Consider the following 12,273-nt stretch of genomic DNA (forward strand, 5'->3'; position numbering starts at 1 on the left):
GCGTGTGGCCAATAATAGCCTGCCTGAAGGACCTTTCCTTCTAGAGCTTTCCTGAAGGACCTTTCCTGCCAGAGCTCTCCTACCAGAGTAATTCCCACATACTTCTTCATGTATTTCTACTATGGTGTATTGTGCTTATTCCAATGAAATGCACCTCCAAAGAGGCATGGAGAAACCCTACTTGTACAATATCCCGCCCACAAGAGTGAACCAAGTAGCCTTTATTCTTTACTTTTCTTGCCTCCCAATTCTTGTCTAGGAGTTTGCTGATAGTCAGATTTTTCATCACATTGAATGTCCATTCAAGGGCTCATGGTCTTATCTCTAAGATCTCAAGCTCGATTGAAGGGGTTTCTAACATCTTTGTTGTCACCTGCCATTGTGGGATCGGTTCATCCATGCTTGAAGCGGCTCATGCCAATTTATTCGTCTTCTAGTTGTCTTCTCATGGTATCTGTTTTATGTTGAAATAATAGAAGTAGTCCACATCGTTCCCATACTCATTGCAGGTACTTCTTAAGTTTTTCTCCCTTGGTCAGGTACTCTCCCGATACTTGATTTCAGGAGTATGCCCGTATATCGACTTGTTTTGCCCCCAATATTTCTGCCATGGTGAGTCTTGCCAGCAATGTTTCATATTCTACCTCGTTGTTGGTAGTTTTAAATTTGAGTTTTATCATATAATTAGTTTTCTCACCAACATCGGCTATGATGTATACTCCTACTCCTGCCTAAATGGCGAAAGGAGCGTCAATGTAGATCTTCCATGGATTACTTGTAGGCGCCATCCGTATTTCCTAGGGGAAATTGGTAAAGTCAACAACGAAATCTACCAACACTTGCCCTTTTATGGCACTCTAAAGGAGATACTCAAAATCAAACTTGCTCAATTTGACCGACTAGTTCACAAGGTGATTAGATGTATCAGGCTTTCCAGTGTTCTCTTTAGGGGAGCCTCTGTTAGTATTTTGATTGGGTGGGCCTGGAAGTAAGGTTTTAATTGGCAGAAAACTATTATTAGTGCAACGCCAACATGTCCATTCATGGATAACAACATTTCCTTCTTCCTGTACCAAAGCAGCTAACACTACATTTGGGGAGACCGACAAATACAAGTATAAAGGTTTCCCTTGTTTTACTTCACTCAGGAGGGGCAAGTTGGATAGGTAATCCTTCAGTCGCCCAAATGCCTTATTGTATTCGTCATCCTAGGAGCAGATCTTTCTTAATGCCTTGAAGAAGGGTAAGCATTAATCTGTTGACTTACTTACAAATCCATCAAGTGCTACTATTCAATCGGTCAATTTATGTACTTCATTTAAGTTTTTAGGTGGCTTCATGTCAATTATCACATAGATTTTCTTAGGATTGGTTTCGATTCCTCTTTCTAACACCATGACCCCAAAAAATTTCCCAAATCCACTTCGAAAGCACATTTCATCATATTAAGTTTCATCTTGTATTGTCGTAGGATGGCGGAAGTTTTCCACAGGTATTCTATGTGATGTTCAGGCTTCTTGCTCTTAACAAGCAAGTCTTCCATGTAGATCTCCATATTCCACCCAATCTAACCTTTGAACATACTTCAGCCCAAAAGGCATCTTTTGGTAGCAATATAATCCATGATATGTTATGAAGGAAGTCTTCTCCTGATTGTCTTGGTTCATCTGAATTTGATTGTAGCCGGAGTAAGAGTCCATAAAACTCAACATTCGGTGGCCTGTTGTAGAGTCAACTATTAGGTCGATGCAGGAAGGGCAAGCCATCCTTTAGGCATGCTTTGTTCAAATCTGTGAAATCGACGCACATCATTCACTTACTTTTTAATGATGTTCAATTACATTGGGGTCAATCTTGTGCATATCTTTATGGCTCCAAGCAAATACATTCTTATGCTCAAATAAAATTTGTTTTTAATTGCCGCCTGAGTTTAGGCCCCATTATGGTCCCGATTATTGTTGTTGCCTCTGGGCAATCTTGGTCCAAGGTTATAAGTTCTATGGGCTCGTCGACCTCATCTTACCTCATATTTTGCTAGTCTCGAGTTTTGACCCCACGCTCGAGGAGTTTTGATGGTGGTGGTGGCGATCCTTCATCAGTCTTGGATGCTTCCATTATGCAAACATCTTTTTCCTCATTTCTAAGTTCTTTTATGAAGCATTTTCATGCCAATACCTATTAGCCACAAACTTGGCCAATATTTGCTTTTGTTGAAAACTTCATCTTTTAGTGATAGGTGGAGGTAATGGCTTTCAAGTTATTCAAAGTCGGTCCCCCAATTATATCTTGCATTGTAGGAAGAGTGAATCTTGACCACTAAGAAGTTTGTCATGGTGGTGGTTATATGTGGGCCCATTCCTATCTCAACACCTTGCGTTTGAGGAATGGTTCACATGCACTGAGTTTCATACTATTGCTCAGTACGGTTTACAAGGTGGCCATATATAAAAAATTTTTCAATTTTAGCCTTGAGTACGGATTTAAAATAAGATATATATAAATATATATATATATATTTTTTCTAATCAAGAATAAGAGAGAAGTTGGTACACCTTTACCAACATTTGTGTCCAACTCATCATTTCAACGTTTAATTATGCAAACAGCACATGCAGGGTATCTCTTGCTAATTATTGCCGACAGCAACGTTAGTTCAACTTAAATATATGCTTTGTATAATGTCTAATTCAATCTTAATTCTATTCATTTAATTAGATGTTCCATATATGTCAATTTGAATCCATTAATTTCGTGTTGAATTCACAAATCATGTTAATAATTTTCACACGATAGTGAAAGATAGCATGAGCTCCTCCGAACATGTATTGCATGGGGTCTTATCTTTGCTAGAGATCATAACTCTCTAAGAAATGGAATTCGCACTCTCTAGAGATTTTCTCTCTCCAGATTTCTAAAGGGTCAATATCTTCTTGATTCTTGAATCTCTCATGCATCAACCGCGCGCATTTTCTCCATGCATTATATTGAGAGTTATGCGGTGAGTTCATGAAAAATTGTAAAATTATCAAATATAGTAGATTTCGCTTTCAAACAACTTGTGAATGTAGACATTTATCTGAATAATGGAAATCTTTATTTTTCTCTTTATTTATGTTATGTGTTTTTATTTATTATTTACTTTATAAATAAGCATATGATCAGCACCATACCAACGGCGCCAAAGTCATTAGGAAGGGCCATTCGACTGTGCTGTTGGCCTCGGCCACTCCCATTGGAAAACTGCCCGTATCAACAATGTGTATATATATATACACATACATGGTATGCTCGAGATTGTTACATATTAGCGTAGTAGTTTGAAAAAAGGTTGTAATCAGCATATCCGCCATTATCTTCTTATCCTCTCAGGGAATTAGGAATCATGCACTTTGCTTGGTTCCTTCGCATACATGCAGTCCCTTTAATAAACAGTTGGACCTACAATACATGCGTAGGTCCCAGTTTGTAAGATGCATTGAAAGCGAACCAAAAAATTGATAAATATTCCAATTTCGGATGCTAATCTCTCAACTAGTCTTTCGGTATTCATTTGGGTTGATAGGATATGGAATCCTGATTATTAGAATTTGGGTAATTTTTTTATATACTGTTATATTGAAAAATAAAAAAATAAAAAATCCACTCGGATACTTGCAATATTGCGGGATGTCATTCACATCGGTATGATGGCCAATCCACTTTCAACTAGGGACACTACAACAAAAATAAGTTTTAGTGACAGATGAAACTGTCACAAGAAATGGGAAAAAGGTCATGAAATACATTTGGTGACGCTCATAAACCGTCACCACCACTGTCACGTGATGTGCATCACGGATTACATTTGGTGACAGTTTACTGTACAAGCGTCACTAAAAATATTTTTAGTGACGGTTGGGGATGTGCCGTTTGAAATAACGTTTGAACGTATTATTTTCTGTGACGGTTAGAATCTGTCACAGAAACTTACGTTTGAACGTAAAATGAACGAATTGACATCCGAACGAGAAAAAGTAACGTTTGTTGATTATAGTTCGGACGTATTGGATAAACGTTCGAACGTTTATACGTGCGAACGTTACATTCGAATCTACAATCCAACGTAAATGAAATAATGTCTGAACTTTTGTATCCTAACGTTCGGACGTTAATTTGAATGTTAAGAGAGTAGAGTTCGAACGCAAAGTGTACATTCGGATGTTTGGAACGTTAAATTTTTTTGACATTCGAACGTTTTGTTAATTTGGGGTAAAAACGTTCGAACATTTTGTTACAATTTTTATGGTTACGTTCAAACGTATTTTCGAACGTGTAATACTATTGAAACGTATTTTATTTACATTTGAACGTACATATCAGAAATGCTAAACTCATCCACTTAATAAACATACCAATTGTTTCATATTACATTACATATTTCACAACCAACATTGTTTGAAACTGTTTTCAAATTAGATATTAAAAACGTAATATACAAATAAAATTCATTTCTTTTTCTTTCCTTGCCCAGCATGATTCTATTGCAATGACATAATACGCTCCATTTATAGCATCATCTCCCGCTGCACTTGCTCTTGGACCTCACTACGTATTCTTTCCTCCTGGTCTCTTTGTTGGTCCTGCAAACGCGTCTCTAAATGAGACTGTCCCTCTAAGAGGGACTCCAACTATTGTTGTCTAGACCTCATATACTCATTCTCGCGTCGTGCAACTTCTAAATCTTTGGTAAGATTATTAATTTGAGATGTCGATGAGATTAAGAAAGATGAACCGGAATGCTTGAAAGATCATCCCAAACCTCTTGCCATACTAGAGTTGGGCCCAAGCACCTGTGTAAAAATGTCTAAGTCACTAGGAGAGGATTCCCCAGAAGCTCACTGCATCTCCATCATTTTTCTCTGAAGTTTGAAAGATCAAAACACACAATAAGTAACATATTAAAAGAAATACAAATAAAAAATAATTTAATCACATGTTACATAATTTATTTAACAAAAGGAACACCGCTTACATAATTAATTGCAGCTGCAGGGTCCATCCACTCACTAAGCTCATTAGTGTGAGCAGCAGCATAGACATGAACGAGAGAAAAGTTTTCAGGATCATCACGTTTCTAAGAAAAAACCATTAGCAATTTGAAAAAGACAGTGTTAGGACTTATATAAAAGAATAATAAGAAAAAATATGAATTATTGCGTTTATTAATTACCATTTTTTCAGCAAGACGATTGAATGATCTTGAATCAGCACGATGGTGAATAGTCAGAGCAGATCTATTATTTGCATTTGTAGAACTTAAGTGTTACAAAAATAATTCCCACCGTTAATTGTAATATATGTATATACATATAATATAAACAACAAATATAAATGTAAATAATTATAGGAAATAAATCTAGGAAATAATCCTCTCTGGGTGTTCGTAGCCAAGCAACCCCTAGCCCCCGCTCCCGTCGTCTAGCGACAACCCAGGGGACATCACTCAGTTTATTCCGCTCCCGAGTGACCAGAGGAGCTCCACCGGGATAATACCCCATCCCGGCTTGGGATCGTGATACACATGCACCCGTAAGACCACTTACGCCAATACACAGGCTTTTCACACTATTTCACAAACACACGTGCATGCACCATGCAATGCCATATCAATGCACAAAAATAACCAACCAACATAAATCAATAAAACAAGTAACTCTGTCCTCCATACATCCGACCCCCGAACTCCTCGGACTCAGTCAGGAATCAACCAACCAGCAGATAAATTATTGAAAGAGCAATATATATTTAAATCTGAAAATAGGGTTTGGAAAAATACTTACAGCGCTATATGGCAATTTTAGAAAACACGTGGCGTTGCAAACGGAGGAGAAAAAGCAACGTCACAGTGAAAATTCACTGTGGCCGTGGGTTGTGAAAAACTCACTTTTGAACGGGGACAAACTAAGGCTTGGGATTGATAGGGAATAGGCCTGAACACCCGACCCGACCTGACCCGAAATACAAGGTTCTGACCCGACCCGAAATACAAGGGATTCCGAAATAGGCAGTTCCGAACCGATCAATTAGCCGATTACCCGAATCCGACTTTTTTCGGAAATTAACCGATTAACCGATTACCCGTTTTTTTTTTTTTTTTTTTTTTTTAAATATATATATATTTTGCTGCAAATGGGGGATTCATTTTTCTGAAACAAGAAGGGTCAATCTCATTTTTTTAATATTTTTTTTTATTTGAAGATAGTTAGCTAGTATGTCCACTCTTGGGGCAAACCAATCTCATTTGTTAGATATTGAAAGCTATATATTGACATATTGTTATTGTGTCTTTGCTGCTGGGTTGTATCTCTAATTTTGCAATCACAACCATCATATTCGGACTCTATGACTATTTGTATACTTCTTAATTGGTTAAAGATGCTACTTTTTGCTGCAATAATTGAGAAAATGCTTCACTAGAAATATTCTTGACATTGTTTCAAATTCATATCTTCAAAATCCTGGATTCCAATCTAATAGCTAAATCTTTTGTTTTTTTAAGAGTCCATTCATTTCTCTTTACAACACAAAGGCACGCATAAACTACAACCCAATAAACTAAAAATAGCTTAGAAAGTTGAAGTACATTGTTCTATTAACAATTAGTCTTAGAATACAAGAGAAAACAAAATCTTGCATTATGCCTAACTTCCAAACAAAAATTTTCAGTTTTTTCTCCTTAACATCATTCTATTCCTACTTTTGTTGTAAACTTCCAAGTGTGATGGCCTCGTAACACCATTTGGTAAGCTTATCTCATCATAAACCTACATGGGCAATTCAGAATGACATAAATGAGTCAATAATCAATAGCCAACATATATGGGAAATGATCAAATAAGGAATTTCAATAATCACCATGAGTTCAAGTTCAAAAAATTCAAGTAATCTTCAATCGGCCTCATTCAAAATATTCATCAAAGTCATCTCTACATGGAAAAAAAAAATTATATTAAAAATATAATTAATTGAAATGATTATATGAAAATATTATTCAAATATGAATCTTACCAGTTTCTAACTTGTAGCTTTCCGCATCTTCCATTACATCTTGGGAGTCATAATTAACGGAGGGAGCCATCAACCAATTTTGTGTGCAAATAAGAGCTTCAACTGTTGCAGGAGCCAGTGAGCTACGAAATGAATCTAAGACACGACCTCCAACACTAAATGCCGACTCAGAAGCAACAGTAGTTATGGGAATAGCTAACACATCTCGAGCTATATTGGCAAGGATCGGAAAATTGATTGAATTCATCTTCCACCACGTTAAAATATTAAAGTTTGATGTCAATCCTTCAAGGCTCCCCATAAAATATCGATCCAACTCTGATTTGGACTCTACGACACCCTTTGATGCTTGATAGTGCCGATACATACTATAAATATCTGCATCATCATAAGACATTGTGCTGCTTTGAGTTTCATCAACACTTGAACTTGCATTAGATTTTGAATATTGTTTATACATCTGCTCAATCATCCTCCTTAACCTTGTAACAAGCTCAAACGCTCGCTCATGGCCAAGAAAACCTGTAAACCAAAACTCCAAAACTTCCAACTTGGCGCGCGGATCAAGAATAGCCGCAATAAATAAGATTTTGTTTACTTTCTCAAAATTTCCCCAATACTTATCATATTTCATAAGCATCCGCTCCGACATAGTTTTCAACATATCATCATCACCCACAGAAAATTTGATCAAATGGTTATAGATTGAAGCTATTTCTCTCATAAACAAATGTGAAGTTGCATAAGTTGAGCCTGAAATTTGCAAGGTGACATCGTAAAAAATCTTCAAAAATTGTACAAAAATCTTGACAATTTTCCAATCATCTAAAGTTGGTGGTCCTTCTCCAACCTCACGTAAATGCTGGCCAAACTGATTGTCTTCATCCTGCATCACCTCAAAAGCGGCATAATACTTGAGAGCCGCACTCAACATCAGATAGGTTGAGTTCCATCTAGTTGGAACATCAAGAGAAAGAAGCGCACCACCCAAGATATTTTGTCTCTCTGCACATGACTTGAAATTATCAAGTCTTGCAGGAGAAGACTTCACATATTTCACAGCATTTCGAATTTTCACAATTGATCCATCAATTTCTTTCAAGCCATCATGGACAATAAGATTCAAAATATGTGCACAACATCTAATATGCATAAGGTCATTGTCTAATACCAAACAATCTCTAAGTTTGGTAATCTTCCTCAAATAATCAATGGCCGTAGTATTAGAAGATGCATTGTCTACTGTGATTGTAAATATCTTCTTTATACCCCATCTAAGTATAGATGACTCGATCTCTCTTCCTATTGTTGTCCCTTTATGATTAGGAACTTTCATAAAACCAATAATTCTTTTATGCAAGACCCAATCATCATCAATAAAATGTGATGTTATGCACATATAATTAAGATTTTGCACTGATGTCCACATGTCAGTAGTGATGCAAATCTTATAATCAGATGCCATGAATATGTCCTTTAACTTGTCTTTTTCTAACAAGTACATTTTAATACAATCTCGCATAACAGTAATGCGAGAGGGAATTGGAAATCTAGGCTCAACTGTAGACATAAAGTCTTTAAATCCCTGTTTCTCTACAAATCTAAATGGTAGCTCATCCACAATTATCATCTTAGCTACTGCCAACCTTATTTTCTTCTCATTATACTTGGCAGGTCCAAAACTAGGACTGCTAGTTGTACCATCCACCCCATCCCTTCTAGGTCCGGTCGTTTTTGATTGGGGGTTAACCTTTCCAATCTCAATAAAGGCCTTACAATTGTCATTATGGTACCTCAAGGATGAAGTACCTTGTTTTTTAGAATGACATAATAAAACCTTACCACAGTAATTGCATGTAGCTTTGTGAATATTGGGGTCTCCTTCCTCAATCCTAGAAAAATGAAGCCATACATCCGATCTACCCCAAGATCTTTTGATAGGAGGGCGAACATTAGAAGAAGTATTTGTAGGGAGAGAGCTATCCAAATGATCTTGAGGAGTAGTTGTAGGTAGAGAGCTATCCAAATGAATTACATCAGGGATTGATTCAGACTCTGACGAAGGCATAGCAGCACTAGATTCCACAACTGCAATTTGAGATAAAGAAAGAATCATTAAATTATTAATCACATGGCAGGTGCAAATAAATCACTCCAAAACAATAGAGATAGTACTTTCAATACATACTTATTATTTTTTAAAAGTTTTAAAATAAATATTTTTTAAAAGAATATATTTAATAAATTTATAAAAAGTACTTTCGATACATACTTATAAACAGTTTTTAAAATATAAAATTTATTATTTAAGTTATAAATTATAAATTATATTTCTCATTGTAATTCTAAACATATACAAATAAATAGTATTATTTATCCTAGCATGATCAATAACTTTATCTATTTATTTAGGGTGCCACCTTACTCCCTTAAGAAATGATTTGGATGCCACCTATTCAAGGATCCACGAGATTTGAAGGGTACAAAAGGGCATTCAAATACTTTTTGGTTGAAAACACGATAAAGGTCTTGAAAAAATTAGAAAGTCAAGAAACGGACCACAGGACGAGTGAGACATTTTTTTCCTGATAAATGAAACTCAATTGGAACTCTACTAATGAAACTGACAACTAATAATATTGTATTTTCAATCCATATCACTCGTTTCTTGAAAACTGTCAATACAAATCAGTCTGAATGCAACGATCAGAGCTATGCTGAGATTAGGAAGAGGATGAGAATCCTGTAGGGGTTGAAAAGGCACGAGGCTGCAATTCGATTGAATTTACATAGTTTTTATGGGACTTTAGTCCACATAAGAAACCTTTACGCTGAGTTTGGATATTGAGCTCAGGTTTTTATGAATTATAGTGAGCTATGCTGTTGGGCTTGAACACCTTACATTTTAAGAGTACTTTTTACAAACACATATCCTACAATTTCAACAAAATGGGCAATCATAACAGATTATGTAATAAAGAACACCATATTACAAACACATCATAAAAATATTATTCTTCCTGCTCAACCCACAGCAAACACACACACATACTCAAAGAAGCGAAGCCAGTTCTTGAAAAACCCAAAATCAAAACCTTAATAGAAAGAAGTTTGTAAATAAATTCTGGATTGAGGTAACCACACCAGCAACTAGTTTGTAAATAAAAAGAAGTTAAGTCTCAAAAGAAGCTGACATGATAAACCTGTCAACACCAACTAGTGTAGGAAAGAGTGTAGAACAAATAGGACAATAAGTTAAAATCAAACAAACGAACTGACAAAGCCTTAAGACTTTTTCTGATAGATTTTCTGCCATTAGTACATTAAAATCAAACAAACGAACTGGGTTTCATAAGGAGTTGCCAACAGATTGCTTGGACATCCATGCCATTTCAATAATGATGATAAGCCTTGAGTATTTACCTGCGCAAGAGAGAGAGAGCGAGAGCCTTGAGAATGTGAGAGTCAGAGAGAGCAAGAGTCTTGAGAGTGTGAAATGCAGGTAGACCCCAGCGGCTGTGGAGTCAGCTGAAGAAGAAGCGTATTGCCCTACTGGGTAAAGTCACTAAATCGGGTATTGGGTAATTACCCGACCCAACTTGATCCGAATAGAAACCGGTTCGGAAGCTGATTATTTCTACCCGTTTTAAAACGGTTCGGGTAAATTCGGGCCGGCATGATCGGGTATTCGGGTCGGGTCGGTTATTTCGGCTTAATTGTTCAGCCCTAATAGGGAATGGTCTAGGGATGATTGTGAAGCTATTGGAAGTGGTGGTTGGCCGTGGGTGGCAGCAGAAACGGCGGTGGGAGGCCGGATTTTCCAAAAAGGAAAGCTAGCTCATAGGAGCTGTTCCGGTGGTTGTTGGAGGCCGAAAATAGGTGGGTTAGGACGGCAAGGGACTGGTGATGGAGTGGTGAAGAAATGGTGGCCAGAGGTGGAGCAACGACGGCGGATCGGAGCAAAACCCGTGCGGGCTTTGAAGGGCTTTTCCAGCCAAACGGCCGGCCGGATGGGGGTGGGTTTTGGTGGGAAGGTGCGCCGGAGGGAGGGGAGTCGAACGGTGCCGGCGGTGAGCCACACAGTGGCCGGACGGCGGCGGTTCGAGAGGTTGAAGCTTTCCGGCGTGAGAGAGAGAGAAGAGAGAGAGAGACCGGGGGGGTCGACGCGGGGAGAGAGAAAAAAAAGAAAAGAAAGAAAAAAAAGAGAAAAAGAAAGGAAAAAGAAAGAAGAAAAAAGAGAAAAAGAAAAAAGAAAAGGAAAAAGGAAAAGAGGTGTAGGGAAAAAGATGAGGTCTAATCCTCATTCCGGAAAACAAAACTAAACCGCCGAAACGAGATTAAAAACCATAAAACAACTAAAAGAAATAAAACACAACATCAATTAAATTAAAAAAAAAACAATTTTAAAACGCAAATAAATTAAAATAATAAACTAATATATTAATTAAAATAAAAACAACCATTTCAGCGAAAATACACTCAAAAGCGGGTCATCACATCCTCCCCTCCTTAAAAACGAATTTCGTCCTCGAAATTTGCAGAGCAACCACCAACTTAAAGCAAGCCACATGAAAGCACATAAACCAACTGTGACCAAGATTAAGATACATACCTTCCTTATTCGAACAAATACGGGTACTGCTCCCTCATGTCCGCTGCTCGCTCCCAAGAGAAGTCTTGAGCTAACGGATCTCCCCAAGCCACTTTAACCAAAGGTATCGTCTTGGACCTCAACTGTTGCTCCTTCCAATCCAAAATTTGCGACGGAACAACTTCATAAGTGAGATCCGGTTGCAACTGAATACCCGCTGGGTCGACGAAGCGTGGTTCTTGCTGTCCAAAGCTCTTCTTCAGGGATGATACGTGGAAGACATCATGAACATCCCCAAAATAATCTGGCAAAGCAACTCTATAGGCGACGGACCCTACCTTCTCCAGAATCTGAAAAGGGCGGACATACCTCGGATCTAGCTTCCTCTTCTTACCAAAACGCTTAACACCTCTCATGGGAGAGACTTTAAGGTAAACCCAATCACCAACTTCAAAAGACAACTCTCTCCTCCTGGTATCAGCGTAACTTTTCTGGCGACTCTGAGCTGCCGCCATTTTATCTCTGATGATCCGGACTTGGCTTTGCATCTCTAGAATTATTTCGGGTCCAATTATCCTACTCTCCCCAACTTCATCCCAACACAAGGCGACCTGCACTTTCTCCCATAAAGAGCT

Source organism: Carya illinoinensis, chromosome 6, assembly GCF_018687715.1.
Source record: "Carya illinoinensis cultivar Pawnee chromosome 6, C.illinoinensisPawnee_v1, whole genome shotgun sequence".
Taxonomy (NCBI): domain Eukaryota; kingdom Viridiplantae; phylum Streptophyta; class Magnoliopsida; order Fagales; family Juglandaceae; genus Carya; species Carya illinoinensis.